The sequence below is a fragment of the Falco biarmicus genome, chromosome 8 (genome assembly GCF_023638135.1).
Source record: "Falco biarmicus isolate bFalBia1 chromosome 8, bFalBia1.pri, whole genome shotgun sequence".
NCBI lineage: Eukaryota > Metazoa > Chordata > Aves > Falconiformes > Falconidae > Falco > Falco biarmicus.
Window position 1 is genome coordinate 7,456,795 of NC_079295.1, and position 16,781 is coordinate 7,473,575.

Sequence of the window (16,781 nt, forward strand, 5' to 3'; positions counted from 1 at the left end):
ATATTGATAGAGACTAGTGTAGATATGCTTAAGCAAAGATTTACGGTGAGCGAAACAGAAAATTTGCTTTGTTTTTTTAAACAGCAGAAGAATAGTGTGGAAAGAGATTACCGCTCTCTGCTGTGTCTGCATACAGCTGCACGCGAAGGCTTTGCAGCTGTATTTTCTGAACATCTTTCCAAAACTCACCTAGAGTTCCCAGTTAAAGACCTTGCAGCTGCTAACAGCTCTGCCGTTTGAGAGCAGCTGCCGTATTGACAAGTGCATTTTTATCATGGGAGATGCCGGTGGAGTGGAAATGAGCAAGAAACAACTGTTTATATAATCTGTGCCGTATAGATCAATTACTGCGAAAACAAGCTGTTCGCTTGTCTGCAGCAGCATGCACCTTGAACTGTGCTGGCTATAAATAGCTGCAACACCAAGCAGCAGCGTCTTCCGAGAAGTGCCAACTTGAGCGCCTTTGTGTTCTCCTGGTGCAAGCAGGGACGCGGTAAGTGGCTCTTTTAAGTGAGAGTAGTTCCCACAGTGGTGAAAGCAGGTGCCGCGAGAGTCTCTCTACTCCCACTTGTTTTTTTGGGGGGTGGTGTGTGTGTTGAAACGTGTTCCTGCCTTACCTGGAGCTCTGCTATACTGAATTTCATGCATTAAATAACGCTTCTTCTTTCGTCCCCTAATTGCCAAACTGGTACTCAAGCAATATAAATGATTTATTAGCGAAAGCTCTTCGGGGACTCTTGTAGCAACTCCTGTTCCTAGTCTGTCTAGAAAATTCTTTGCAGTTTTATGTTAAATATGTGGAGGTGGTGATTCTTTAAGTCATGATTAAAACCGCACCTGTCAGCAACGTGCTTGAGGTCAGCTCTGGAGATACGTTTCTGCATGGAGGTCTTAATACTTTATTTAAGTGGCTGATATGTTTTGAATCAGGCAGAACCTTTGGCAAGCTTGCCAAAAAAACCCACCAAACCAGTACTAAGAGCGTCGGCTACAAAATAGAGAGAGGAGTCAAGGCACTGCAGCCTTGACCCATGGTGTTTATGGTGATCCCTGATTTTTAATTACTTCATCCCTCATACTAGTAACTCATTACACAGACAGTAAAGTTTTCATGTTCCTAAATTGTACCGTCAGCCATACTTCCGCAGTAAGCTTTTTGGAGCCAGATGAAGACATTGATGACCGTGTCAAGGACTCTGCTCTTGCTGACTTCCAGTAAATTGGGATGTTTTTCTTTACCATAACAGGGCTTTGGGAAGTTCTTACGGGACCATTCCCACTGAAGTTATATTGGGGAGTCCTGGGAGGGTTTTGCTGTGCTGCAGGATCACTTGTTTGGGTAACTTCCTGACGTAACAGGACTCTGGCAATTTAGCAAAACAATTTCCTTTCCATAATCATTATCTATTATTCCTTTCTCTATTCCTCCTCCTTTCTATTTCTAAAGCAGAGGTTCTCTAATGTCAGACAGAAGGGCTCAAGCAAAATCTTTTAGGGGTTTTGCATTCTTTCTTTCTTCCAAATCAGGTTTTCAAACATCATCCCTGCTTTAAATTTCTAAAACAAAAACCCCCAACCAAACAATAAAAACCCCAAAGCAAGCAACCTATACTTCTGCTTCAGGTTTGATAATTGGAAATTTATATGCAACTCTTCCAGAGGTGTGAGCATAGTTCCTTGTACCGATGTCTTTAATCTTGTTTGCTGTTCTGAGATCTCTAACGTGGCAATAAATTATCTAGCGCTGCCCTTGCTGCTTATCCAGTTCTTGCCACCACTTAAAGTTAATTGAGGTGGTGGGGGCAACACCCTAGAAAAGATCTGCACTCTGAATATACTTCTCATATTTATGTAGCATATATGTTTTATTGGCTTTAGTTTTTAAATGTGCCCTTTATTCACAAGTGGTAAAGCTGGAAGAGCTGTCCTGGTCATGCCAAACAAGTGTCAATAAAACCTTCAACCACATTACTCACTAGATGCTGTAATTTGCTGTCTTTTTTTTTTTTTTTTTTTTTTTTTAAATAAATTCAAGACTGTTAGAAGACAAGTGTTTGGGAGAAAGGAAGGTAGGTTGTTATTGCACAGGTATAAAAATAAAATCTCCACTAGAAGTGAGACCCCTTGTAAATAAACAAGACAGCCTTTTTTCTTCCCAATTGTCAACTGGTCTCATTGCCGTATCCTAATTACTGGTAGTAAGTTGTCTGGCTTTGGTTGTGAATGGTGCTTCTAGAGGCCTTTTTCTTTTTTTTTCTTTTCTTTTTTCTTTTGTTGTAGCATGCAAAGAAGCTCTTCCTTGTAGGGGTACCAGCGTGCTAGGCTTGTCTGGAAGACTTCTGAGGCAACTGGAAAGCATGACGAAAATAGGATTTGCTTGGGAGAACTGTTTTTGAATTCTGTTCTTGAACAGTTTTAACCTCTGGTGATGTGTAAGCCCTCTAAAAAAAAATCAAATTCAGAAGAAATGACCTCAGGTTGCACCAGGTCTTTTCTCTGTTTGCAAAAAACCCAGAAAGATACCCAAACCAAAAAACCACCACCAAAACAAAAAGACAAAAAGTAATGTTTTTAAGAGCTGAAATGGTTTTAGCCCACTCTGAGTTAGTTTGCTGTTTGATATCAAATAATCTTCCCATAATTTTAAAGGGGACAGCTGCATCTAGCAAAGTTTTTAGGCGGCCAGGCATCCCTTAAACTTTTTTTTTTTTAAAAAAAATCTTTCTGCCAACAGTGTTCCTCAAACCATGCTTTGTGCCAATCTAGGGCAGTGGAAAAATCAGTGGGGTGGGCGGCTGTGGGGGTGGCTGGTCAGTGGGGTCCCAACAGTGGCATTTCAGAAGCATCTTGAGTATTGCTTATGGTTTAGGTGAGTCCTATAGGAAGTTCTTGAGCTGTACGATGGTGGGGATCCTGAATTGCCTCTGGCTTCTCAAAGGGAGCCCAGAGTAGCTTGAAGTAGCACCAAAGCCCCTAAAAAGCCAATAAAATGAGGTATTTGACATAAGAGCAAACAAAATGTGCAATAATGACCTTGTTTGGGAGGAGATGAGGGACAAAGTCGTGGGGGTGGTACTGCACCAACACTTGTTTCAGTACTGGTGTCTGGAGTTTCCCCCACTCCCCATACATAAGCATGAATAGTGTGGTGTTTAGGTGGCAAATATGGGGAAAGTGCTTTAAATCAAAATCACTTCCCACCCTATAAAAATCTTCAATTTTCTAATGCTAGTAATTGGATTGTGTGAAATCCTAAAGCCTTTGAGCAAAGTCAGAATCCATGTTGCCCGGTGGTATTCCTTTTGAGTCTGTTTTTACTGGTTTTGTGAGTTAAAGTCATAATTTTATTTGTGATATAACAATACATAATGCCCTTTATGAAAGTAATTTTTCATTAATCTTGATGATGAGAAAACTGTGGTCATGGGTGTACAAAGTATAAAACTTCTGATGTTAAAATATGAGGAAAAACTGAAATACAAAACGGTGATGGAATTGCTTTGAAATAATTTTTTTGTCTCTCTTCTCGAGGTGTCAATGAATGCTTAAGCATTCTTTGCAGCTGGGAAAAATGTTTTGTTTTTAATTTTGGCCCTGCTAATAAAGTCTTGTCATGTATGTCAATGAAGTAGAAAGAAAATTACTACAGAGCTAACTGTAGGTTGTCATTAAAGCTGATTTCCTGCATTAAGCCAAAAACAACGCAAGATTTCATTTCTGGACTTCCTAAATATGTTAGTCATACTGATGGTTTCCTAAAACCCAAACCCTAAGAGCTATTGAAATTTGCTATATTTGAAAGTATTTATTTGCTTTTGTCTGTCACCTTGTCCTGATCTTCATGTGTTATCTTCTGCTGCCTTCTCTATTTTTAAGATAATGTGTATCGGCTTCCAGCTGTTGACACTTGCAGACAGCTGGTTGTAGGGTCCTGCCTGCAAAAATCCCTTCCTTTCTTCATTCGGCCAAGGAAATAAGAAGCGATCTGTTGTTCGGAGAGCACAGCTGAAGTTGCGTCCTGCCAGGCTCTTGGGCAGCAGTGTAACGGGGTGGGGGGTGGGGGGTGCAGGGAATCTGTCGTAACTGCCTTGGGCGCAGATTAGGTTGCTCATAGCAATTGAGAACTCAGTACTACTCGAAAAAAAGTCTTCCCACCAGATAATTTAAAGAGAGAAAAGGGAGTTTCCTGGGAGCTAACTATGAAAAATAGCAGTTCTTAGGTTTTGGAAGCTCAGATTAAAGAGTCTGTTCTAGTGCAGTCCCTTTGATAGCACCTCGTTGTCTGCAGCCTTAATTGCGTTTTTGGGTGTCTGTTATCTCAGTGGCTTGTAATACCTGCAGCTCTAGAGTCTATTCAGCTGTCCTGGCTCGTATGTTTGACATAGCACTTGAAACCAACGTGGAACCAAATGTGTTTATACTGAAAAATATTGAGTCAAATTAGCTTTTTAATCTACTTCTTAGCAACGTGCCACAGCGCTTTATCAACTAACTTCATGAGAGTTTTCTGCTTTGAGTTGTGTTTTCCTAATGATGACTAAATCAGAAACCGAGGAGGGGTGACAACTGCAGCGCTGCGGTATTAAGCTTGCTGTAATTTACTCTTTCATGGTAACGTGTTTCCGAGAAATCTTCTTTCCTTGTTTTCTGCCCCCCCCCCCCCCCCCCCCCGTCTAATTATTTTCATCCTGGTGAGTTAGATCTGATATTCTTGTGTTGGTGGGATGGCTTGTCCTTAGGCTGGTCCCAGCTGCAGCGATGTGGAGATGTTGAACTTGAGCACCTCCAGCCTTTGGGACTTGTGCCTTTTGAGCCAGGTGGAAGGGGGTGTATTACTGAAAGCTCTTACTCTTCAGTTTAAGTGGCTTCTTTGTAGCGGAGCAGCACTGTTTAAATACGGCAATGAGTAAGTGGCAGAGGGTCCAGGCTGTGGAGGGGCCCTGGGTGGGCAGCTCGGTGCAGGAGCAGACCTGGTGACATGGGCTGTGTCCATGCTGGGAAGGGGCTGGTGCTGGAGGGTGGGCATGTCTCACAGGGGCTCGCTTTGCATCGGCTTTGATCTCCTTGTGTGGACTGAATATCCATGAGTGGAGAAAGTCCATTAGGCATGCTCTCAGAGTACCTTTTCTGGGTTAATTTTTCTGCAGAGAAATCTAGTTTGTGTGCTGAAATGTCCCTGAGTAGGAACCAGAACGTGGCTTAAGTGGTGAGTCCCAGGAGTTGCCCTTTTGAAATGCAGTGGCCCAAATTGAAATGTTCATGTGGATGTGCCCTGTGTCTAAGGTACTTGCTGTTTCGGCTCCATTTTCTCCCAGGATCCTGGATGATGCTGCCAGCTCGATTTAGTGGTTGGTTTTGGTTTTTTTTTGTTTTTTTTTTTTGTTTTTTTTTTTTCCCATCTGACTTTAAGAAAATGGTGGGAGGAAGTGATTCTTGTGGACTAGCGATGGTGGGCACTTCCATTGCTTAGCCTTCTCTTTACACACTCCTGAAAAAAGCTGGGGGAGCTACTTTCCCTGGGTCATTGCAAGACAGTGGGGTCCGCGCTGCAGCTGAAAGGAGAGGTGAGGAGCTGGGAAATGCAAGTGGTGATGGCAACACCAGGAGCTGGAGGGCTGTGGGTGATGCATGGATAAGGAAGTCTCTTTTGAGAGCTCGGGTGCAGAACATAGGCTTGTTCCAGCAAAGCCGGCACAGAATCCAGAGGCTTTGGGTTGGTAGCAGAGCTGAAGGTGGAGGAGAATCTGGTGCAGGCCACTGGGCAGATCTTGACACCTTTTTCCAGTCCCTCAAAGGGAAAGATGGTGTCTCAATAGGCACATTGCTGGAGAGGAGGTACATGTTGTTCTGGGTGCCTTGGGAACCTGAGTATCATCAAGGTGCATCTTGGATTTAAGAGTCACTTCAGAAGTCATGCTTGTTTGGATCTTCCTACCTACAGTCACATTTGTTTTGAAATGGTTTATGAAAAGATTAGTATGAAACAATATCTTTGGTTTATTTTGTGTTGTTGACAGGATCTTTGTATATTCTCTTCTGTTTCCTAATTGTTTGCAGGAACATAATGGTGTCATTTTCATGAGTTAATTGCGGTAGAAGTTTGTATGCTCTCTTTGTGTGTGGTGGGGAGAGCTACAGCAGCACAGCACCAGCCTGCTGATGATGTCAGGGACCCTCCTGTGGCCTAGCAGCTCGTTCCCCCAGTTCCCACCCTCTTCCAGCTAGGAGGAGAACCGAGGCCTTTGATCCATGCTGTTTCTCCCAAATTTGAAAATCCAGAGTCTAGCCAGGTCTGACTTCCCTGAGCGCTTTCCTAAGCCCTGTGGGTGTGGGGTAGGGTACCCATCTCTACTTGTGGGGCAGACGGGGCTTTACTGAAGTAAGAAGTGTGCTTCTGGCTCAACCATTTTCCTGAAAAAGGATGTTGGCTCCTTCAAGAGAGGGCTGCAGCTGCCTGGTGGTATGGTATGGCTCAAGACTGCAGGCTTTCCAACTGGGCTGCTCGAGGATGAAGTTATGGAGTCGGGTCATGTTTGCCATTCATGGTGTCTTTTCTCGGCAAGGTGGATTGAGATGCATGGAGAGTATAGAAAGATCCGAGGTTTACCTACGTTGGTGAATAGCCTATGCAGAGCCTGCGTGAAGTGCAAGGAAAGTGGGACCAGTTCAGGGTCAGCAAGAAGAAGAGTTGTAGCTTGGGGTCAGGTCAGATGCTGCATTTTTCTCTTTCCTCAAGGCACCCTTATGAAACGGGGCAAAATGGTTTTGTCCCCAGCCACAGACCTGTCTGATCCTGCTCTTCATGCTCCTGTGAAGCTCATGGGAAAGGAAAAGAGAAGGGGGAATGTCTTTACTGTGGAGGGAGAGGGAGTAGACTTAGGTTGGGAATAGAAAGGTCAAAATACATGTCTGATGGTGTGGCAGCCCTACTGTCAAACTGCAGGAAATCAGTGGAGTCTGGTTACGGGTTATCCCTGAACTCCGCTGGGATTATGCCTTAACTGTATTTGACATATTAATCTTTCCTGCCAAGCTGTAGGGAAGTACAGCAAGATGCTAATTACACATTTGTGCCTGAAGATTTATTACAACTCTGTTACCTAGGAAAATCCAAAATGTCTTTTAGGGGGGAGGAAGGGGAATAAAAACCCCCACACCTTATTGTGAGTGGTCTGCGATTGACTCTAATGCCTTTCATCATAGTGCCGAGCATTTGAGTGCATCAGCGACTTTGTCCACATGCTGTTTTTATGCAAGTGTTACGGTCTGACAACTATGAATCACCCGCTCAGCTCTTGATTTGCGTCAATCAAACCACATTTAAGAGAGGCTTTGTTCGCAGTTTGGAACACAAGACTGAGGCAAGTGTGCGAGCCACTGCTTCGAGCAGATCCTCTTGAAACTGGGTTCAATGGTCGAGGCTCAGACTCTGGGGAGAGACCCTGTGGTTTAGGTGGGAGATGAGAAGTTGCTGTTCTTTTCCTTTCAGTCCCTCAGACCTCTCTGAACTCTTTGAATGTATAGGTTTGGGCATGTGTTCAAGAGAGCGATATCTGCAGGTTTCTTTGTGCAAGCACGTGGTTTATTCCCAAGGTTGCTGTGATGAGTGTTTTTATGTAAAGGGATACAGATTTGTCTTTACATTTAATTATTTGGTGTTGGTGTTGTGTTTTTTCTTTTTTTTTTTTTTTTTTTTTTTAATAAGAAAACTCCAGTCAAGTTGAACCTGTTAAAGAATCATCTTCCCATATCTGCAAACATGGGAGTCCTTTCCTGCAGAATTATCTACACTTTTAGACAGTAGGTTTGTACTTTCTGACCTAGAAACGGTGACTGCAGCAGGATCGCGAGCCAGGCAATGTCAGCGCTGAAATGGAGCTCCCACCTCGAAGCGGACTGCAAGCCCAGAAATAAATCCCTTTGGCAAACTCAGGCTTGGGGTGGGACATGACTTCATGGTGCTAATGTGCAGAATGTCTTTTGGAGAGGCGTTACAAAAAAAGCAACAACCCCAAACCCCACAACAGTCTTATCAGCCCTTTGTTTAAAATTGCTGGTACCTAGCTAGAGATCTTTGAAATAGTTATAAGGCTGTTCCTGGAAATAAGCTGAGCTTTTATTTGTTCCCTTGTGAAACCCTCTTGGTGAAGGTTTGTCTAGCAGTTAGGAAAACTGTAAAGCGTATGCTGTCTTGCGTGCAAGGTCCGCTGCAAATCCTCTTGTTTTGTTTTTAATTTCAATTCCCCACCGCCCCCCTTAGTATCTTTCTCGCACTTGTAGGTGAGAGTGACGATATTCCCTCCTTTCATCACTCCTCCCGGCCTTCAGGACCCCTATCTAAGGTCCTCCCTAGCTCTGATGCTCCTGCACAAGCATGTTCTGTTTTCCATTGTCCTAAACCCACCCCTGACCTAGTTCATTCTCAAACCACTTCCCTGCCTCTTCCTCTCTCCACGCTTTCAGCTCATCGAAGTCTCTTCTTCTCCTTCCCGTCCCCCTTTGGCACCAGTCCTTGTGCTCATCAAAACATTGATCTCATGGGCTGTAGGCCTGCCAGCATAATAAGGCCACCGCTCTTCCAAACGCTCCCCCCCCCGGCCCTTATAAACACAGAAACTTTTTCTTCATTAGACTTGCTCTCACTATTTTTCAGGCTGAAATTAGAGGATTAATTCCTGCTTTCCTGCTGACAGTCATGGAAATGAGCTAATTTCCAAGTGTCAGGATGCCGATCCTTATCTCATTCAGTTCCCAAAGAAGGTAATAAAATAACTATAAGAATAAATTGCTGTGGCAGATGCAGCACATGGGCATATGGCAGTCTATTAATTTCTGATGTTCTACCCAACTTTTAAAATAAATCAATAAATGTTGATAAAACACTAGAGAGCACGCAGGGTTTTTTTCTCTGCCCCTATTTTCCTCCTCTGGACTTTCCGTTCATAAATTTTGACTGGTTTTAATTGTCTGGTTTTTGGACAACCTTGGTGTTTCCCTATGGAAATGAATACTTAACAGGCCTGCTTGCCTCTTTCTTCAGGCTTGGGGATGTCATTGCTGGGTGGTTTTAATCCTTGGAGGCAGACTAGCAAGGAGGTAACTCTTTAAATCGGTTCCTACATCATGTATTTGCAGTATGGTAGTTCATAGTATGTAAGAAATTACTTGGGTAACAGAGAAGAAACAATCTTTCTGAATGCTGCAGAGGACCTCATCAACCCTTACCACTTTTTTCCTTACCCAAATCCCTTTTTTTCTCTTTCTTTTTTTTTTTTTTTTTTTTTCTTTGTGTTATAATAAGTCACCCCCATGCTCTTCCATATCCTTACACTGGTCAACGTGATGGACTCTTCTTGTCCACATTGTGTGGTGACAGAAATGTTCCATGAATTTGCTAATGCTTACGGATTATATGACTGAGAAACCTGTTTTTCTTTATATATTATTAATGAAACAGAAGTAGCTTGCTTGAAAAGCCTGGTCATACTGCTCTGTTCGTTGGTCCTCCTGGTCTAGTGATGGCAGAGCTATGGTGTGGATGATGTTGGTGCTTACCACGGTGCTGCTGTCCAGGTACTTGGGTTTGCTCTGCAGTGTTTCTGCTGCTCAATTATTGCATATAGGAAAGGTGACTGTAAAATAGAGAAAATTAAAAATAATAACAAAAAATGAAAACTTCTCTTGAAAGTTTGTTTGAAATCCTGTGTTGATCCCTTCTCTTTGATTAAATATGTGTTGGAGGAGATGTTTGGGAGGGTACGTATGGAACTGCATCACAGTATCACAGAATGGCTGGGGTTGGAAGGGACCTCTGGAGATCATCTAGTCCAACCCTCTGCTAAAGCAGGTTCACCCACAGCAGGTGGCACAGGATTGCCTTTGAATGTGTCCAGAGAAGACCCCACAGCCTTCTCCGGGCAGCCTGTCCCAGCGCTCTGTCACCTTCAAGGCAAAGAAATTCTTACTCATATTCAGATGGAACTTCTTGTGCTGCCATTTGTGTTCCTTGCCCCTTGTCCTGTTGCTTGGTGCTGCTGAAAAGGGCCTGGCACCATCCTCTTGATGCTCACCCTTAAAATACTTTTATACATTGATACCTTTTCATTCTTGAGCTTTTTTTTTATTATTTATTTTAAGTGACACCATCCTTTTTTTGTATACTTGAGGAGGACAACTTTAAGAAGGGACTTGTTATCATTGTGCTTTATCACAAACAGCCACGTGCAGACATAGCTTTTACATAAGGAAAAAGAAAGGGTGTGCAAGTTACGTTAGTTCCCCCTTGGTGTCGAGGAGCACTTCAGGGAGGTGCCCTTAGGCAATCTGGCTGCACTTGTAGATGTGTAGGGTGGGAGACTGGACAGAAAAGTTAACTGGAGCCAGGTGGTTCCCTAGAGCAGAAATTCTCCTCTGGTTTGTGGGATATTTGGCAAATTCCGGTTTAATGAAGTACAGATGTGCGTTCCTAGCACCTTCTGACTCTCCTCGCCTTGCAGGTCTTCACTGGCTGACAAGTGGCTGCTTAATCTCTGGTGCTTTCGTGGGTATTTGGCCATCTAACCCTGCTTTACAGGCTAACAAAACTGCAAGAAGATAACCTAAAACCAAAGAGTAGTTGGTGATACGCCTAGACTGATGCTGTTGTCAGAAGGGTATTTCCCTGCTAAGAAGTTACCAATGTTGTAAACATCAACGGTCACCAGCTGCAGTGACTAAATTGTTTTTAAGCACCATTTGAACTTTGATTTATGAACAACTGCATTTCGAAATTAGGAAATGGCTGCAGTTAAGACTAATGAATAAAAGAGCAGTGTGTTACAGAAGGCTTTGAAGAAAGACTGTTCCTGGACTTAGGAAAGGGAGGACTTACAAAACCAGCATAGTACTGGGCTAGGTTTTTTTTAAGGCTGCACGTGACCAGTTCAGTGGTCAATCCCCAAATGTCTTTTACCCGTGCAAGCTTTGAAATTTGTAAGAATGCAGGTCTTAACCCAGCAGCTGCTTTATGATGAAGTGTATTTCTGATTTGGCAAACCAGGAACTCAGCGTTACAAGAGGAGATGCACGGCCAGCGGTGCCCGCTCGGCTGGCGGAGGGAGCTGGGCTGCTTGTTCCCCGTGCCACGCACAAAACAGGGGCCTTGGTGACACGAGTGGCACTTCACTATGGCAGTGAGCTTGCCCAGGCTTTGATTCCGCTCCGTTGCCACCGCAGGCTGCGGTAATAACACTTCTCCCTCCAAAAACAAGATGAGAGGACCTTGAACAGTCCTGCTAGAGGTCTGTCTTTAGGAGAGCTGGTTGGCACGAGTGTGTCAGGTCAAGGCAAATCTAGGGCCAGGGAAGAGAGGAGGGTTTTCATAAAAGATCCCGACCTGTTTGTCCGAATCAAACAGTCAAAGTGGGACGTGTTTCAAGTTTGCCTTGCTTTTGTGGTAGCTTGTGGCCTGGCGTATGGGAGAGGCAGAAAGCTGTGCTGAGGAAGGAATCGTCCCCCCTGAGAAGACCCAAATGCAAGGGGAAAGTTTGGATCAGTCAAGCCGTGCTTAATTTTGGCACCTTCTTTGTGCTTCATCTCCATTCCTAACTCTGTATCCTAAACAAGCTGAAAAAGTAGGGGAAATACTTTTTCCATCTTAAACCAAAGGAAAGGTTTTGGTAGTACTTCAGTGGAAATTAAAGTTAAATCTTTCTATTAGCTTGACTTAAGTGGAAATTGTTAAATACTCTGGGATGCTGTCATCCTGTAACCTAAAACTGCAGCTTGAAGGTTTTCAGGCTGTTTTTGCTTTTCTTCACCAGCTTTTCGAGTCCTTGAGTTGCTCGTTGATTTTTTGAAGATAAGGTCTTCGAAACAAAAAATCTTCCATGTTGTTTCTCTCTCTCTCTCTCTTTTTTTTTTTTTTTTCTTTTTTTAACACTGTAAGTAATACTTCGGGGCTTGAAACTGTCAATATTAAGTTAACACAAAATCCATAGGCCAGTGCCTTCTGTTTTATGCTGTCTTAGTGAGTGTAGTTCGGTTTTATTAGATAACTACATATGTTTCAAAACCCTTTTTGTGCTCCAGCAGCATAGCAGCTGAAGTGCTTTCAGAGTGCAGTCTGGAGCCTGGCACTTTGATCTCCCATGGGATTAAGCAGACAGAAGCTGGTGGAAAGTGTACGTTTATGTATGATTTGAACTTCTAGCATGGATTTTGACTTCAGGTGACAGTTGTTTATTTTTGAGAAGTTCTGCAAAGGCTTTGTCCTTTTGGAAGTATAATACCCTTGACAGACTTGTTGCTGGTACGGCAAAATACAGGTCTTAATTTATATTAGCATTTTGTGTGTTTTTTGTTATTATTTTATTTTATTTAATTTACTTGCTGGTCTGCAGGCACAGTTGCTATGCTTCAACCGAAAAGCTAGTGTAGAGGCAGGAATGAGATGCAAGAGCAAGGCAAGGAAGGAAATGGGACCTACTGAAGTGAATACTCATGGCAGAAGAGATACTGGTAGTAAAGCCAGTTGGGCAACCCTTGAGCTTTCTGCTCTGGGGCCCTGAGCTCCTCCACACATGCCTTAAGTGTTGGTGGGTGGTACTCTTAGCTGGAGGTGGCTGTCCTGCGGAGGAGAGGAGGTTATAGTTCGGGTTATCTTGGTGGCTGTGGCTCTACAGTAGAAAGAGTTTGCAGTGGGGCTGTTCTCATTCTGCCTTGAAAGGAATTGCTTTGTTTTTTTATATTGGTTAGGGACTGTAAAATCTTACCCTGAATCTTACTAGACACTCGAGTTTTCCCTCTTTATGTTAAGTAGTGCCAAACCTCAGGGTTAGCATCTTTTTATTCAGTCCCTACCCATACCCGTATCCTTCCCCCTCTTTCCTCCTGACGCAGTCATTGTCTGATGAAACACTTGGTGACAGAAACCAAAGAAACTTAGTCTCTTCCATACCATTCATTGCTCTAAAAGCCCAAGTGTTTAAAAATCTGCCTGCTGCGTTTTCCTTATCTGCTGTGTTATTTTTCAAAGCGGTCTTTCTCTCTGTGGAAACGTGAATGTGCGGCTATGATTTTGTCAGTTGCATATATTCAGGATTTTTTTTTTATTAGCCTTGAGTAGCTGTCTTGCGTTATGCACATGCATGTATATATTGCAGCAGCACAATGTCATGCATATGTATGTACATATAGGCAGCAGCACAGTCTCGTGTAGCAAATTTGTGTTGTGTGGAGGAGCTGCTGCTGGGTGCTGCCTGGTGGTATGTATGTGAAAGCTTGGCTGTGTAATACCAGCACCACATTAGTGCAATGCCTCCTTAAGAGGGAAGATGCCTAAACTGCAGGTGAACAAGAGCCCCATTGATCTGTATGTTTCTAAAGTGCATGTTCAAAGTCCTTTTTGATGACTTTATATATAGTATCTGCTTTCGAGGACAGATAATAATTTTACTTGCATAATAAAAACCACTGTATTGCAACGGTTGACTTACATTTCTAATGGTGTCCACGGGAGTAAAAATAGCTTTGCCTTATGTGGTTTTATTAATCATTTGATGGGGAGTTAGGGAACCCAGCATAAGGTGCTGCCAGCGTAGCAGGAGCAGATTTACTGCCCTTCCCTGAGCGAGAGCTGGCTGAGGTCCCCACCTCTGAGAGCCACCAAAGCTATGCCTGAAGAACCCTTCCTTTCCACTACCCCAGCTGTCCGAAATCCAAACTGACTCGCGGTATTTACCCCATTTGCTGTGTATTCATGCGTTGACGTGCCCTGTAGAGGAAGAAGTGAGTCTGACGGAGTTGTGTGTGAGGCTTCTGGGATTCTGGAAGAGCCCTGTTCTGAAAATCCCTGTCCATGTGCTCTCCTAATGGTGTTTCTTTGTCCTTCTCTGCTCAGCTGGGGTGAAATGCAAGCCTGCTCACTTCCAGCGCTCTTGGGCGTGGAAGTACCTGTGTGGTCACAACTGCAATCGATGGTTACAGAAAAACCAGGTTTTTTTGTTGATCCTGAGTTGCTACCAAAGGACTTCAATTGCAGCAGTTCAGTGCTCTGCCTTGCTAAAGCTGCCCGTGGCTCCAAGTTTTAGGTCTTCTCCTGTGGCTCCAGGGTGCAGCTGCCGACTTCAAATTTACAGCACTGAGGTAGGAGTTAGTCCTCTGAAGTTGCTCCTACCTGTGAATGTGATTTGTTTCAGTGAAACTGAAGTGAACCAAGGAGTGAGTGGGCTGGTGGGCTCTTTCTGAAGAGAGCGAGCGCCTGGAGAACCCACCACGTCATCTGCTAGTGATGCTTGCTCATGGTCTCAACTGCATGTTATTGGTGCTTTTGGTTTTGCTTCTGCCTGTGACTGGGATGCAGAAGCTATTCCCTCCCAACTTGCTGGCAATCAGGAATTTATTCACACTTGTAATACACACATGGTCTTACAGATACCACTGCAGGTCCTGAACTAATGCCTGATGGCAGGTGTGTCTCAGGGCTTGTTATGAGCCACAGGTCCAAGAATTTGTGGTGGTGTTTGCTCCTTTGGGTGAAATCTGAGTTTGTGTGAGCTTTCTCTGCTCTGCTATTCCTTGTGTTTCCAACAGCACTTAAACAAAACCAAACCAAAAAACCCACCCCCAACCCCCCTCTCTTCTAAAGCTCACTCAAAGCATCTGAGTAAGTGAAATGGCTAGAACTAGTCAGCCACCTGTATAACTTAAATATCAAATGAGGCATGGAGCTGTGTACTTGCCATTTGGTGACTTTGTTTTTCGAAGTATCTAGCGAAAAGTTGGGCTTGCGTGTGGTGTTTCCAATACTTTCTAAATGGTTTTGTCCTAAGTCTCTTGAGGATGGGTGTTTTCCGAACGTGTTACAAAACCCCCATGGATATTGACTTAAAATTTGCATTACAACACAAACTGTGCAGGCTTTCTGCAGAAAATTTACAGCCCTGTAACTTCTGGAAATCTCAGCAGCTTTATATGATCTCAAGGCCCACATCCAAGAGTCAACAGCTTCATTCCAGGCCATATACATTGCAACACGAGAGAAGTCCTGAACCAGAGGGCAGGTGAGCAAATATTTTTGGGGTTCCAAGTACTATTTATATGGGTTTAAATCTAGGGTGATGTAGACCAAGTGTGGTCTCTTTCCCTTTTTTGTGGCTTCACCCCCCACATCCCCCACCTCCACCTTTTTTCTTTTCCCTTCTTTTACTTGCTTTTTTCCTTGGCATACCAGAATGGGTTTTCCTTGCTTGCAGAGAGCATCTTTTTTCCTTAGCCACTCTCTGTGAGGGTGAGTGCAGGTCACTGAGCTGTGCTGCCCTGCAGGGCTGAGATGTCCCCTCCCCAGCAGGGACATATGGCTGTGGGACAGTCTGCTTGGGGTGTTTTGGGGGTTCATGGGTAGCTACACCCACCAGCTGCTTCTCACACATCTTTTTGGAGCTCCAGCTAGGCACAGACAATCAAATATGGGCTTCAAGCTGGTAATTACAATTGGAGAATGAGTAAAGTAAGTTTCCAGGCCATTGATGATTTGTTCTCTTTTTGATGTAGTAGAATTTTTATTTTCTTGGGTTGAAAAAAATCAGCCATCCCTTAAAGACTTAAAGGTGCTTCTTCTGCTTCCTCTAGGTTTTTTTCGGGACATGGCACTCAGATTGTGAGATGTGTGTGTACGGTGTATCTCGAGCTGACAGAAACGTAACACCCACACCCTGTCCTGATACTTCCTTTTGGAAGGGTAGGGGACTGCAGGATCAACTGATACCTGGGTCGTCACCCCTCTGGTGTGGAAAGGCTCTGCTGATGGCTCTCATTTTTTTAGCTACTTTGCTCAAAAACTTATGGATGCTTTAAACTCTCCCTTTCACAGGTAGAGCTTTCAAAGAAGTACTAAAAGCAAGCTGGCTTGTTAGCCCCAAGCAGGACTATCAAAGTTCATACCGGCAAAGTTTTCATACCAGCTGTGTCCTATTTTCCTACTTCTTTGCACCTTTCCTAGAGTCTTGTGCTGCCCATCTCCCTTCTGACGGTAATTCACTATGTCCTCTGCCCCCGACCTGTCTCCTTTGCAGTTAGCTATCAATTTCTTATCACTCTCTTTACCTTTTTTCTGGATTTTCACGGTGATGCTGATCAATAGATTTTATTGATGAAGGAAAAGATGGATAGACCGTGCATGATAGTAGTAGTTTATGAAAGAAACACTAAAAACAGAGGGAAGTGCTTCTGGTTTGTAACAGTGTTGTTTGTACACATTTGTGTCTTTCCTGTCCAGTGTTACGGTGCTGGAAGTATCAACAGGTGATTAAATCTAAAATATTTTAAATGCTACAGATCCATTATACGTTGCAGATGCATTTGTTTTGAGGGAGTATTATTTTGAGAACTGAGCATCTTGTAGGTGGCTGGTGATTTGCAGGGTGGCAAGCTACAAAGTGAGGTGGTAGGGAATCTGTGAAAAAAACTATTGGATGCTGCCATTCCTTGAACTTAGCCCATCTCTTCCTCTTCATGCACTTTATTTTCAATGATCAACATCTCAAAAAAAGAAATACATGAAAAGGAGTAACTTGTTCGTAGTAAGATGCCTTGACTGAGAGGACTTTCCCCCCCAGAAAACCCTCCTTCATGCTGTACTTAATATTGGTGCTGCTGGTGTCTTCTGTTTGGTGCTCTTGGTGTAGGCCTTTTGGACTTTATAGCACTGAAGAGCGTTTAGGATTGAGGAAGCCTGAGTTTGGTGATCCTTTGGTCCGAGATATGTGCATCTAAGAAGGATCGTCATTATCCAGGAGCTGATG

At 43.7% G+C, this 16,781-nt stretch overlaps 1 protein-coding gene across 13 annotated transcripts in view; it reads left to right on the forward strand.

Moving 5' to 3' along the window:
• HDAC4 (histone deacetylase 4) overlaps positions 1–16,781 on the forward strand; it is a 267,202-nt gene that overhangs the window by 63,161 nt on the left and 187,260 nt on the right. The window contains exon 1 of one of the 13 annotated variants that reach the window (XM_056348111.1): positions 66–493. The exons of the other annotated variants lie outside the window; for them this stretch is intronic. The gene's annotated coding sequence lies outside the window, so the exon portion shown is untranslated. Of the gene's footprint in view, positions 1–65; positions 494–16,781 lie in introns of those variants that run through there. 13 annotated transcript variants of the gene reach the window in all.